This window comes from Podarcis liolepis (genome assembly GCF_965112155.1).
Source record: "Podarcis liolepis genome assembly, chromosome: 10".
NCBI lineage: Eukaryota > Metazoa > Chordata > Lepidosauria > Squamata > Lacertidae > Podarcis > Podarcis liolepis.
This window is the reverse complement of record NC_139562.1, coordinates 10,237,382-10,248,418: the sequence shown is the minus strand read 5'-3', so window position 1 is coordinate 10,248,418 and position 11,037 is coordinate 10,237,382. Positions and strand designations below refer to the sequence as shown.

The 11,037-nt window shown below is 43.2% G+C and overlaps 2 long non-coding RNA genes across 8 annotated transcripts in view; one reads left to right on the top strand and one right to left on the bottom strand.

The window, feature by feature from the left end:
- Window positions 1-516: 516 nt before the first annotated feature.
- The window catches only part of LOC310687104, a 35,058-nt gene continuing 24,537 nt past the window's right edge, over window positions 517-11,037 (top strand). Inside the window, exon 1 of the long non-coding RNA XR_014516223.1 lies at window positions 517-1,252. This is a non-coding gene — a long non-coding RNA (uncharacterized lncRNA). The remainder of the gene's footprint in view (window positions 1,253-11,037) is intronic.
- LOC310687055 overlaps window positions 5,575-11,037 on the bottom strand; it is a 25,184-nt gene continuing 19,721 nt past the window's right edge. For 4 of the 7 annotated variants that reach the window (XR_014516157.1, XR_014516158.1, XR_014516159.1 and 1 more), the window contains 2 exons: window positions 8,328-8,655; window positions 5,575-7,459 (listed from right to left, as the gene is read on the bottom strand). This is a non-coding gene — a long non-coding RNA (uncharacterized lncRNA). The other 3 variants (XR_014516161.1, XR_014516162.1, XR_014516163.1) reach the window with 3 other exon arrangements.

Below are 11,037 nucleotides of genomic sequence, written 5' to 3'. Positions count from 1 at the left end.
CCCCCCAAAAAAAGCACTGAAGAAAGGTATTTGATATTTGAGAAGATCCTAAGGGCCAGCTAGAGATGTCTGCAGGGCCACAATTATCAACCCCTGTGCTCAAAGGTTTGAATAAAACAAAAAAACAAAATACTAACCTCATACCTAAGACTTTGCCAGCTGACTTGGGCTGAGTATACACCATGCATTCAAAGCACATTGTTTCCCCCCAAGAATCCTGGGAACTGTAGTTTGCTAAGGGTGCTTAATTAATTAAAGGAGGAATTAAAGAACCTTTTAATGAGGGTGAAAGAGGAGAGTGCAAAATATGGTCTGAAGCTCAACATCAAAAAAACGAAGATCATGGCCACTGGTCCCATCACCTCCTGGCAAATAGAAGGGGAAGAAATGGAGGCAGTGAGAGATTTTACTTTCTTGGGCTCCATGATCACTGCAGATGGTGACAGCAGTCACGAAATAGAAAGATGCCTGCTTCTTGGGAGAAAAGCAATCGCAAACCTAGACAGCATCTTAAAAAGCAGAGACATCACTTTGCCAACAAAGGTCCGTATAGTTAAAGCTATGGTTTTCCCAGTAGTGATGTATGGAAGTGAGAGCTGGACCATAAAGAAGGTTGATCACCAAAGAATTGATGCTTTTGAATTATGGTGCTGGAGGAGACTCTTGAGAGTCCCATGGATTGCAAGAAGATCAAACCTATCCATTCTTGAGGAAATCAGTCCTGAGTACTCAATGGAAGGACAGATCCTGAAGCTGAGGCTCCAGTACTTTGGCCACCTCATGAGAAGAGAAGACTCCCTGGAAAAGGCGTGAATTTAAATGTTAGGAAAGTCCTGGTGCTTTTAACCAGCTGTTTGGAATCCATTAGCAGACTTGGGTTTTACTTGCCTCAGAGCAGATCTGACTTAACTTTCGGAGCTCCGTATCCCTTATGGTATTGACATACCTCTTGGATTTTATCAGCAGGCCCATAGCCTCCAACATTTCTCCCATGAAAATAGGGACATCCTATTCTTTTCCATTCTGAAGGAAATCAGCCCCGAGTGCTCCCTGGAAGGACAGATCCTGAAACTGAGGCTCCAATACTTTGACCACCTCATGAGAAGAGAAGACTCCCTGGGAAAGACCCTGATGTTGGGAAAGATGGAGGGCACAAGGAGAAGGGGACGACAGAGGACGAGATGGTTGGACAGTGTTCTCGAAGCTACCAGCATGAGTTTGACCAAACTGCGGGAGACAGTGGAAGACAGGGGTGCCTGGCGTGCTCTGGTCCAGGGGGTCACGAAGAGTAGGACACAACTAAACAACTAAACAACAACAAAAAAAGGGTCTGGGAATTGTAGCTCTGCAAGGGGGAAAACTGCAGACAAGGAAGGCCCCCTCCCTTCTGAACTTCATGCGCTTTGAAAAGACTTTCCTATTTCCGCAGGCATTTTAAGGTAGTTTTCTATTTTCAGGATGAATTTTAATTGCTTTCATTCTTCATATAGTTTTTCATTTTCCTCCCAAATTCTTAGAAATTCTGAATATTCAGTGGAACATAAGCACCTGGAATAAACATAAAAACAAAAACATAAAAGGAGGGAAGAGGGAAGAAGAATACCTTGCAAACTGTCAGTCAGAAGAAAGGCTACTAGCTGGGAAGAAACAGCAGGAACAAAAAAAAATGAATTGCCAATAACTTCTAAAATCAAGGATGCAAAGGCACCAATTGGATCAATAGCATCTTAGCATATGGAGAGCTGAGATTAAGAAAGAACAACAAAGCCAAGACATCGTGTGTGAGGTTAAAATAAAAGATTGATATCTGGAGAGCAAAAAAAGCTGAGGAGAGAAGCCGAGATGAGAGATAGCCAGAACTAAGACCATGACAGCACTTAAAAGCAAGTAACAGGAGCTTAAAGTTAATCTGGTGAGAAAGAGGGAGCCAATTATGTTTGTTCCTGAAGGACAAAGATGATCAACATGAGAGAGAAAATCAGGGAGCAGAAGAATTAAAAACAAATATTAAAGACTGGAGGGAAGGAAGAGGGAAAGAGAGAGAAGGAATCTTACATGATTCAGTTGTAGGGACAAACAAGAGACCAAATAGCAGTGCAATCCTAACCATGTCTACTCAGAAGTAAACCCTACTGAATTCAACGGGACTTACTCCCAGGTAAGTGGGCTGAGGATTGCAGTCTAAGAGTTGTGGTCTAAGAGATGTTCTATAGCTCAGCGCAGAACATCTGTGTTGCAAGCAGAATCTCAGTCCCCAACAACTCCAGGTATGGCTTGGATATACCCCTGTCTGAAACCACGGGGAGCTAAGATGGGTCAGACCAGCTATAATAAGGCAATTTCTTATGCTCCTGTGGGAAGAAGGAGGAGAGTCAGCAGTTTCACAGAAGACAGGAAACCAAGAGAAGAGCCTGCATTTAGAATGGACGCACTTTGTAACCTTTGGTTGGCAATCCAGCAGAGACATCTGTCACTCATCTGCACTGTACATTTAAAGCAGCATCATACCAGTCATGGCTTCCCCCGAAGAATCCTGGGAACTGTAGCCTGTTAAGGATGCTGAGAGTGTAGGAGATCCCTATTCCTCTCACAGAACTACAGTTCCCAGAATTCCCTGGGAAAGGGGTGTGACGTTAACATATGAGAGTGCTGGAGGTAAAATAGTTAAACAAGTTACCCAATCAGAACCCAGGGGGGTGGAGTCAGAGGGACTATAAAACCAGCTCTGGGAGGGGCAAAGGGAGGAGTTCATTGGGAGTTGGGTGGTTGGTTGGAGTGGGAGTGAACTGGGATAGTCTGTGGGTAGGTTGAGTTAGTGTAGCGAAATAGGCTGAGTCAGGAACAGTTAGGGGCTAGGCAGATAAGTAAATATCTGAGAGGTGGTTTAGTGAGGGAGAGCAGGTAACGGAAGTTATAGGTCTGGATAGGCACCCTATGACTGTAATTGACCGATACCGTTTATGAAACCACACACTTGTTAAACTGCAATAAATAAACAGAAGTTTATGTTCCAATTTAAACCTGACTGGACTCAGTATTGTACCTGGTAGGGCCTGGGTGGTGGCAGCGAGGAATAGAGGGGTGGCACAGGGATCAAGAGACGACAAAACGTCCGGGGACCCTGTGTGATCACCACAAGGGGATCAATTGTTTAAATCACTCTAGGAATCATAGCTCTGCAAGGGAACTCTTTACTTATCTCAGCACCCGTAACCAACTACGGTCCCCAGAATTCTTTGGTGCTGTTTTAAAGGCATAGTTCAGATGGAGCATCACAGATGGTTGACTGATTTTCCCTCCTGAACCTCCTGTCATACTGGTATTCCAACCCTCTGGAACGGGAGGGAAGGATCAGAAGGGGAAGCAACGGAGTTGGGAGGAAAAAGGGGAAAAGCGGCAAGGTGGTTCAGTTCCTGAGAAGAAAGAGGGCTTTAAAAAAATGAGCAGCCAAAAATAAAAAGAAAAACATGAGGTGAATTAAAAGCCCAACTGAACCAAATTCCCCATTTCCTCAGCCCTTTATTGTCAAACTTCATTCTCGACTTACCCTACTTTCAAGTTTTACTTTCTCAAACCTTTGACTGCTCTGACGTTTACCTCAGCCTGCTGCATTTCCTGTGCCTAAGTTTTCTGAGTTCGCGGGAGTGCTTCTCAGTCCTCCGCTTGGCCCTGTGCAAGGTGTTAGCCACAGCCAAACTGACAACTTTACCTTCCCTCACAGACACTGAACTGCAAGATTCTTAGCTCCATGAACCATTGAACTGTCCATGCCTCTGCATCAGATTTTCCAGTCAGTATCAGTCCATGTCAGATTGTCTTACTTATCTTGCCCTTCTTCCATGGAGCTAAGTTCTTAGGAAGTTTCCCCAGCAACCTCCACCCCATTGGTTTTTAATTCAACCACCAGATCTGATTGATGAGATTTAATATCCTGCCCTTCATCTCAAAATCAAGTTCTCAGGACAGTGGAGGGTGTTTGTGGTGTATCCCGTTGGAGGAGTGGTGGTGGAAATGTTCTGTGGGGGGCACCAAAATAATGGGAGGTCAAGGATGGTCAGTTGGGGGGAGAGTGAAGAATGTCCCTATTTTCATCTGAGGATGTGTGATAGACTCCAATTCCCATCAGCCCCAGTTAGCCTGGCAAAAGTCATGCAAGTTGTATTCCAACAACCTCTGAAGGGCCACAGTTTCCCCATTCCTGATGCATGGAATAGACTAGGGCAAACCATTTCCCTATGTTGCAGGAAACACCCCCCCCCCAATCATTCAGTTTGTACAAACACCACACACACACACACACACACACACACACACACACACACACACGACATACACGACGTTTCTGTTATAAGTTCACAGTAAATCAACCATACATCAGATTTACACTGGTCCACTTTTATTTTACTCCATGAAGGAAGGACTATCAAAGGGAGATGGTTTGATACAGGATGGCCATAATCCCTTAACCATACCAGCACATACACAGGAGCCCTACCCAGTTGGCATGACAACCTTGATGGTCCCAGACAGAAGACCATCCAGGTCACAAAGGACTTGCATATGGGAGTGGATTCAACATGGACTAGAACAAAGGACAATGATCAGATCTTTCCTCTGGGGGCAGGAAACTGCAAACTCCCTTTTGTCCTCTGGAAATGACTCATGGGGAGGGCGAAAGGAGGGACCAGCCAAGTGACAAGACACTCAGGTTACCTCCACAACTCCTCCCTCAACCCCTCCTTTTTGTGATGTGATGTAGTCTTAGGGGTGTAGTTTGGGGGTTAGTAACTAATAAAAGTTGGGGTCTTCTTTTGTTCTGGACTTCCATTTTGCTTCATCTTGTTGCGGGTGGGAGTCCTGTCACGACAGTATCCAATAAAGGCCAAGCCTACAGGCTGCTGTTTTGCTCCAAGTTATCCTGGTTGGTGTCTTTGTTTTTGTCCAAGGGAGTCCTCGGATTTTTCCATTAACACCTAAAATGCTAGTTTTCAACATTCAGGGACTTTCGGGGACTTGTTTTCCCCATGGGAGAGCACTCAGACATGCAATCATCCCCAATTGGCAGCCCTAAAATGGCACAGTGCAGGAAAAGCTTCATTTGCCTCCTTCAGCTGATTGAATAAATTGGCTCCCGAGTTTGAGCACAACATTTCATCTCCAGGTGAATGAAGCCAGCTTTATTCATCTAATTCCACAAGCCGTTTATCCTATTTTTACTCCCTCCCAAATCAAAGAAATGTGATGTGGTTACAAACCCATTCCCTTGTATAATTATTCCTTCCAAGTTAATTACAAGATGCTGTAATTAATTATATTTAATGATTAACGTACAAAAACGCAGAAAGGATGAGCACAACCCAGGGAACATTTGCTCTTAAAAGATAGGTCCAGACTAGTTTTTCCTCTTATCAGGGAAAAGTGCAGAAATTAAAAAGGGAAACAGAGAGTGAGAAAGAGAAAATGCCGGGGGGGCTGAGTTAAAAAAAAAAAAAAAAGCTAGAAGAGTAATTATGTCCAAACGAGAGCGTATTTTTCCTTTGGAGTTCAAGCACCGCCTTCTGCCACCTCTCCACCCAAGTTTTGATTACTTTAATTGGATTCTGCTTGTCATTTACTCTGTTGTTCATTTGTACAGTAATTAAGTTGAGTTGAGTTGGTGCATAATGTTACATCAGAGTTTACATTATGAATTCGTGTTGCAATTATATCGAAATGGATACACACAGCTGTATTGGATCAGGCGGATGACTATCCATCATGCTCTCCCTATCCCATCCTCAATCATGTTGTCATCTCAGTGCCAGCCGTGATGTAACATCATGCATCCAGGAGCGAGAAGACTCGCTGAAGTCTCATGTTCAACATTGCTACAGGAAGATCACAGTCAAGCTACCAGCCAGATCCAGGTGACCATGAGTTAGGGGAACACACCACAAACTATAAAAAATTCAACCTGCTAATAAAGTCGAGTCATTTCTCATGAGTCAATGCCCCAAATGAAGGGAAATTGTGGGGTTGGTGTTACAATAAATAAGGGCCAACTAACAACAGTCATTATTATTATTATTTATTCATTTCATTTGTCACCTAATACAAAATATCTCTAGGCCACATTGGGAAGAAAACAAAACAAAAAATATCCAGTTTAACAATGAAACTACAAGAGCCCACTAAAAAAAGAAAACCTCCACAGGAACAATAAACATGATTATTATAGTTTCTTCAAAGGAAGAGTTATGTCTTAACCAAGCACCACAAATATGTTAATGTTGGTGTCATCCATCTTGGACTTCCGTCTCTTTGAGTATTTCTGACCATGGAATCTCACCCAGTTGCTCCTCAAGCTTTCCCTTGCCTCTGGATCATGAAACCCAAGAGGACCTGATCACTTCCTCCCAAACTTCCAGTACTTCCACTTGGTCAATCAGTTCCTCCCTGTTGATGAGGACCAGGTCCAAGATAGATGATCCCCTTGTTGGTTCTTTCACCTTCTGGGAAATGAAATTGTCAGCCAGGCAACAGATGAATTTGTCAGACCTTACATTCTTGGCATAGTTTGAGTTCCAACAGGTATCAGGGAAGTTGAAGTCTCCCATGATTACTACATCTCCCCTTTTTGAATGTTTGGCAATCTGCTCTAGGAAGGCATTACGTAAGTCTTCAGTCTAGCTTGGTGGTCTATAGCAGACATCCACGGTAAGATCACTGTTGTTTCCCTCCCCTACAATTTTTGCCCATATACTCTCAATCTGCTTTCCATGCTCCAAGTCATAGATCTCTTCACAAGTGTACCCATCCTTTACATATAATGCTACTCCATCTCCCTTCCCATTTGGTATCTTCTTTTGAATAAGTTGAAGCCCTCTATTTCTCCATTCCAGTCATGAGTCTCATCCCACCAGATTTCAGTAATGCCTATTAGGTCATATTTGCAATCCTGTATTAAGAGCTCAAGTTCATCTTGCTTGTTTCACATACTCTGTGCATTAATATAGAGACAACGCTATGGGGCCATTCTAGTAGTGCCCTCCTTAGCGGGTGAGCCCCTCCTCTGAACCCTGGTGGCAAGCATCAGCAGAATTTGACCCATGAGTGGTGCATGTCTTCAGGACCTAAATTAATTTTTCTATAATGCTCCAAAATACTCCTGACACAGGGTCATTCTGGAGCTTTGGGCACCATTTATAGCATGATTCCAAGCCTTGGCCTACAGAAGAATTGTTAAACTTTGAGTGCCCAGATAGTTCTAGACTACAATGCCCATGATGCCTAACCATTGACTAAGTTTGTTGGGAATGATAGGAGTTGAAGTCAATCAACCTCAGAGAATGCAAGATTGAAGAACAATGGTGTAGAGCTCAACAGGGCCCTGAGACCAGGAAGGACGTCAGTGGTGGGCCTTTCCTGGAGCGTTAGGTCCTCAGCAGCTGCCCACTGATGCCCGTTGCCAACACCAGTCCTGTAAATGGATGTAAGATGGTTTTCAGAAAGGGAATGTGTGCAACTGCCCAGCCCACAACACCACAGAAACTATAGGACAGGCAGCCCTACCTTAGCACAATACAGTCTTCGCACTGTACTACGGCCAGCCTCAATGGATGCCTTGTACAGTGGTACCTCGGTTTAAGAACAGTCCGGTTTAAGAACGATTTGGTTTACAAACTCTGCAAAACCGGAAATAGTGTCTTGGTTTGAGAACTTTACCTCGGTCTAAGAACGGAATCCGAATGGTGGAAGGGCACTGGCGGCGGGAGGCCTCATTAGGGGAAGTGCGCTTCGGTTTAAGAACAGTTTTGGTTTAAGAACGGACTTCTGGAATGGATTAAGTTCGTAAACCAAGGTACCACTGTATGCAGCTGAAAATTTCAGCGTACAATAGAATCAGATGAAGAGATCATGCGGGACAGAGAGAAACCTCACATCACATTAATGTAACTAACATATTTTGCACATCACCACTGAAGGGTGCCTTGTTGCAAACCATAAACCTCTAAATGGTTATCTAAAAGCCCTAAATACAATAAACATTTACAATCTATAGCACAGATGACCTTTTCAGCGTGCAGCAACGTGTGTTTATAGTATGTGATATCACTTTTCAGCACATCGTGATGTGATCTTGCATAACACAAACACACACAAACTTTCAAATAATAAAATAAGAGCAGAATTAGAGAGTATTCAGTTGGAAAAGCTGGCGAAGCTTTGTTTTTAACTACTATGACTTAAAAAAAATACAGAAAGAAGTGAAGGGAAAGTAAATAAAAGGGAATATGTTTAGGACTGCAGTCTTAAGTATATGTAAAAACCACTTTTTGTAAACTTACGTGTAATCCAACTGAAGCCTCTCAACCGGCGTTGTCTCTGCAAAACAGACTCCACAAGAAACTTTGAAGGAATAACTTAAGCACCCCTGAAGTGTGTGTTGGCTTTCATTGGCTCATCCAGGATTAAATCAGCTGGCAAACCCCAAACAAGGATTTTGTATTAACTTGGGCATGTGCTTGTAAAGCAAATTACTCTCTTTTTTTTCTTCCAGGGGGGAGTGGAACCCTCTGGTCATTCGAACTGATTTTCCCGAGTCTGTATGCATTGATTAGCAGTTTGGGTTGACTTTTTCTTTCCACATTAAAAGTTCTTCTTTGGACTAAGCCCCTGTCAGTAAAAAAATGAGAAGTCTGATGATACATGAGTTGGAAAGGGATTTATACAGGGTAGGGAAGGAGGAGGGAGTAATCTATCTGCAGTTCTGCCAGCTGGTTTCATAACAAATCAACATTTGAGATTTAATTCATTTCGGAATGTAGTTATTTACTTCCCTTAAATTCTGACTTTTTGCAGACTTGATGCTCTGCCCTGTTTCGTTTTGCTTTTGTTTTTAATTACAGTGCAATCCTATATATATATATATATATATATACACACATACACACACACACACACAGAGAGAGAGAGAGAGAGAGAGAGAGAGAGAGAGAGAGAGAGAGAGACTAAAATAGGGATGAGAAAGAAACTTGATTCACTTTGCAATTTAAGATAAACTTGCTGTGGTTGACCCAGGATACCTGGACTAGATGGTCTGTTGTTCCGATCCAATAGGGCACTTCTTGCATTAGTCGTTTGCACATTCCTAAACTGGAAGGACAGACCCTGAAGCTGAGGCTACAAATACTTTGGACTCCCTGGAAAAGACCCTGACGCTGGGAAAGATTGAGGGCACAAGGAGAAGGGGATGACAGAGGACGAGATGGTTGGACAGTGTTCTCGAAGCATGAATTTGACCAAACTGTGGGAGGCAGTGGAAGACAGGAGTGCCTGGCGTGCTCTGGTCCATGGGGTCACGAAGAGTCGGACACAACTAAACAACTAAACAACAACAACAAACAAAATTGCAAAGCAAGCCACAGTCATCCTGTGACATTCACACATCCCCAAATTTTGCATTGCAGTTCACTAGCCAAGTACTGCATATAAAAATGCATAGAGTAGCATGGAGTAGAGTAAAGTGAGCATTAAAAATGTGAATATTACTGAAGACATTATACAAATATGACTTATTATTGGAGAAATTGCAAAAATGTGTATAATAGACAAAATTACAAACATGAATATATTAGAAGAAATCCATACTAAAATCATAAACTAATGTGAGAAACTGAATGCCCAGGGTTTGAGCCTTATCCTATTACGCCTTTCTTTTCACAAGATAAGAAAAAAAATAACAAGCTTTCAAAACAACCAGCCTCAACTGTTTTATGCTGCTCAGAAACTGATGGCAACAGTTAAACAAACTTCTTATATCATGCCACCAATGCCCTCTTTCAAAAAAAGTCCGGGGTTCAAATTTCCACTCAACCATGAAGTTCCACCTACCTTCAGGGCTGTTGTGCAGACATGGGCGGCACTGTGCTCTAAATCACTGAGCCTCTTGGGCTTGCTGATCAGAAGGTCAGCAGTTTGAATCCCCGTGGCGGAGTGAGCTCCCATTGCTCTGTCTCAGATTCTGCCAACCTAGCAGTTCGAAAGCATGCCAGTGCAAGTAGATAAATAGGTACCACTGTGGTGGGAAAGTAAACGGTATTTCTGCGCACTCTGGTTTCTGTCATGGTGTTCCATTGCGCCAGGAGCGGTTTAGTCCTGCTGGCCACATGACCCAGAAAGCTGTCTGTGGAGAAACGCTGGCTCCCTCAGCCTGAAAAGCGAGATGAGTGCCGCACCCCATAGTCACCTTTGACTGGACTTAACTGTCAGGGATCCTTTACCTTACCTTGTGCAGATACCCTGAGCTTCATAGAGGAAGAGCAAGAATAAAATGCACCTGAAACATGTTGTGGTCGCCTCACTTGGAAAAGTATGTTGTGAAGCTGGAAAAAGGTTCCAAAAGGAACAACTCTCTTACAAGCTCAACCTCCACTGTCAATGATTGTATGCCATTGAATATTAGCTGCTGGGAATCACAGGTAGGGAGAGAGCTATTGCTTTTCCATTTGATTATATACATTCACGTCATCATTATCCACTTTACCACCCTGGCTCTTTAGAGCCTATCAACTTCCTTCCCTCCAACCTCATGGCTTTCAAAATTAACCTTTATATCATGGTAGGCAAACTAAGGCCCGGGGGCTGGATGTGGCCCAATCGCCTTCTAAATCTGGCCCGCAGATGGTCCAGGAATCAGCGTGTTTTTACATGAGTAGAATGTGTCCTTTTATTTGAAAAGCATCTCAGGGTTATTTGTGGGGCCTGCCTGGTGTTTTTACATGAGTAGAATGTGTGCTTTTATTTAAAATGCATCTCTGGGTTATTTGTGGGGCAAAGGAATTTGTTCATTTATTTTTTTCCAAAATATAGTCCAGCCCCCCACAAGGTCTGAGGGACAGTGGACCGGCCCCCTGCTGAAAAAGTTTGCTGACCCCTGCTTTATATCATTGCATTTTGTACGTTTTTCAATTCTGATTGCACTCATTGCCAAATGACTCAAAATTTAAACAAAATATAGAAAGGTAGACAATTTCTCATCGCAAGTCTTCAGGCAAC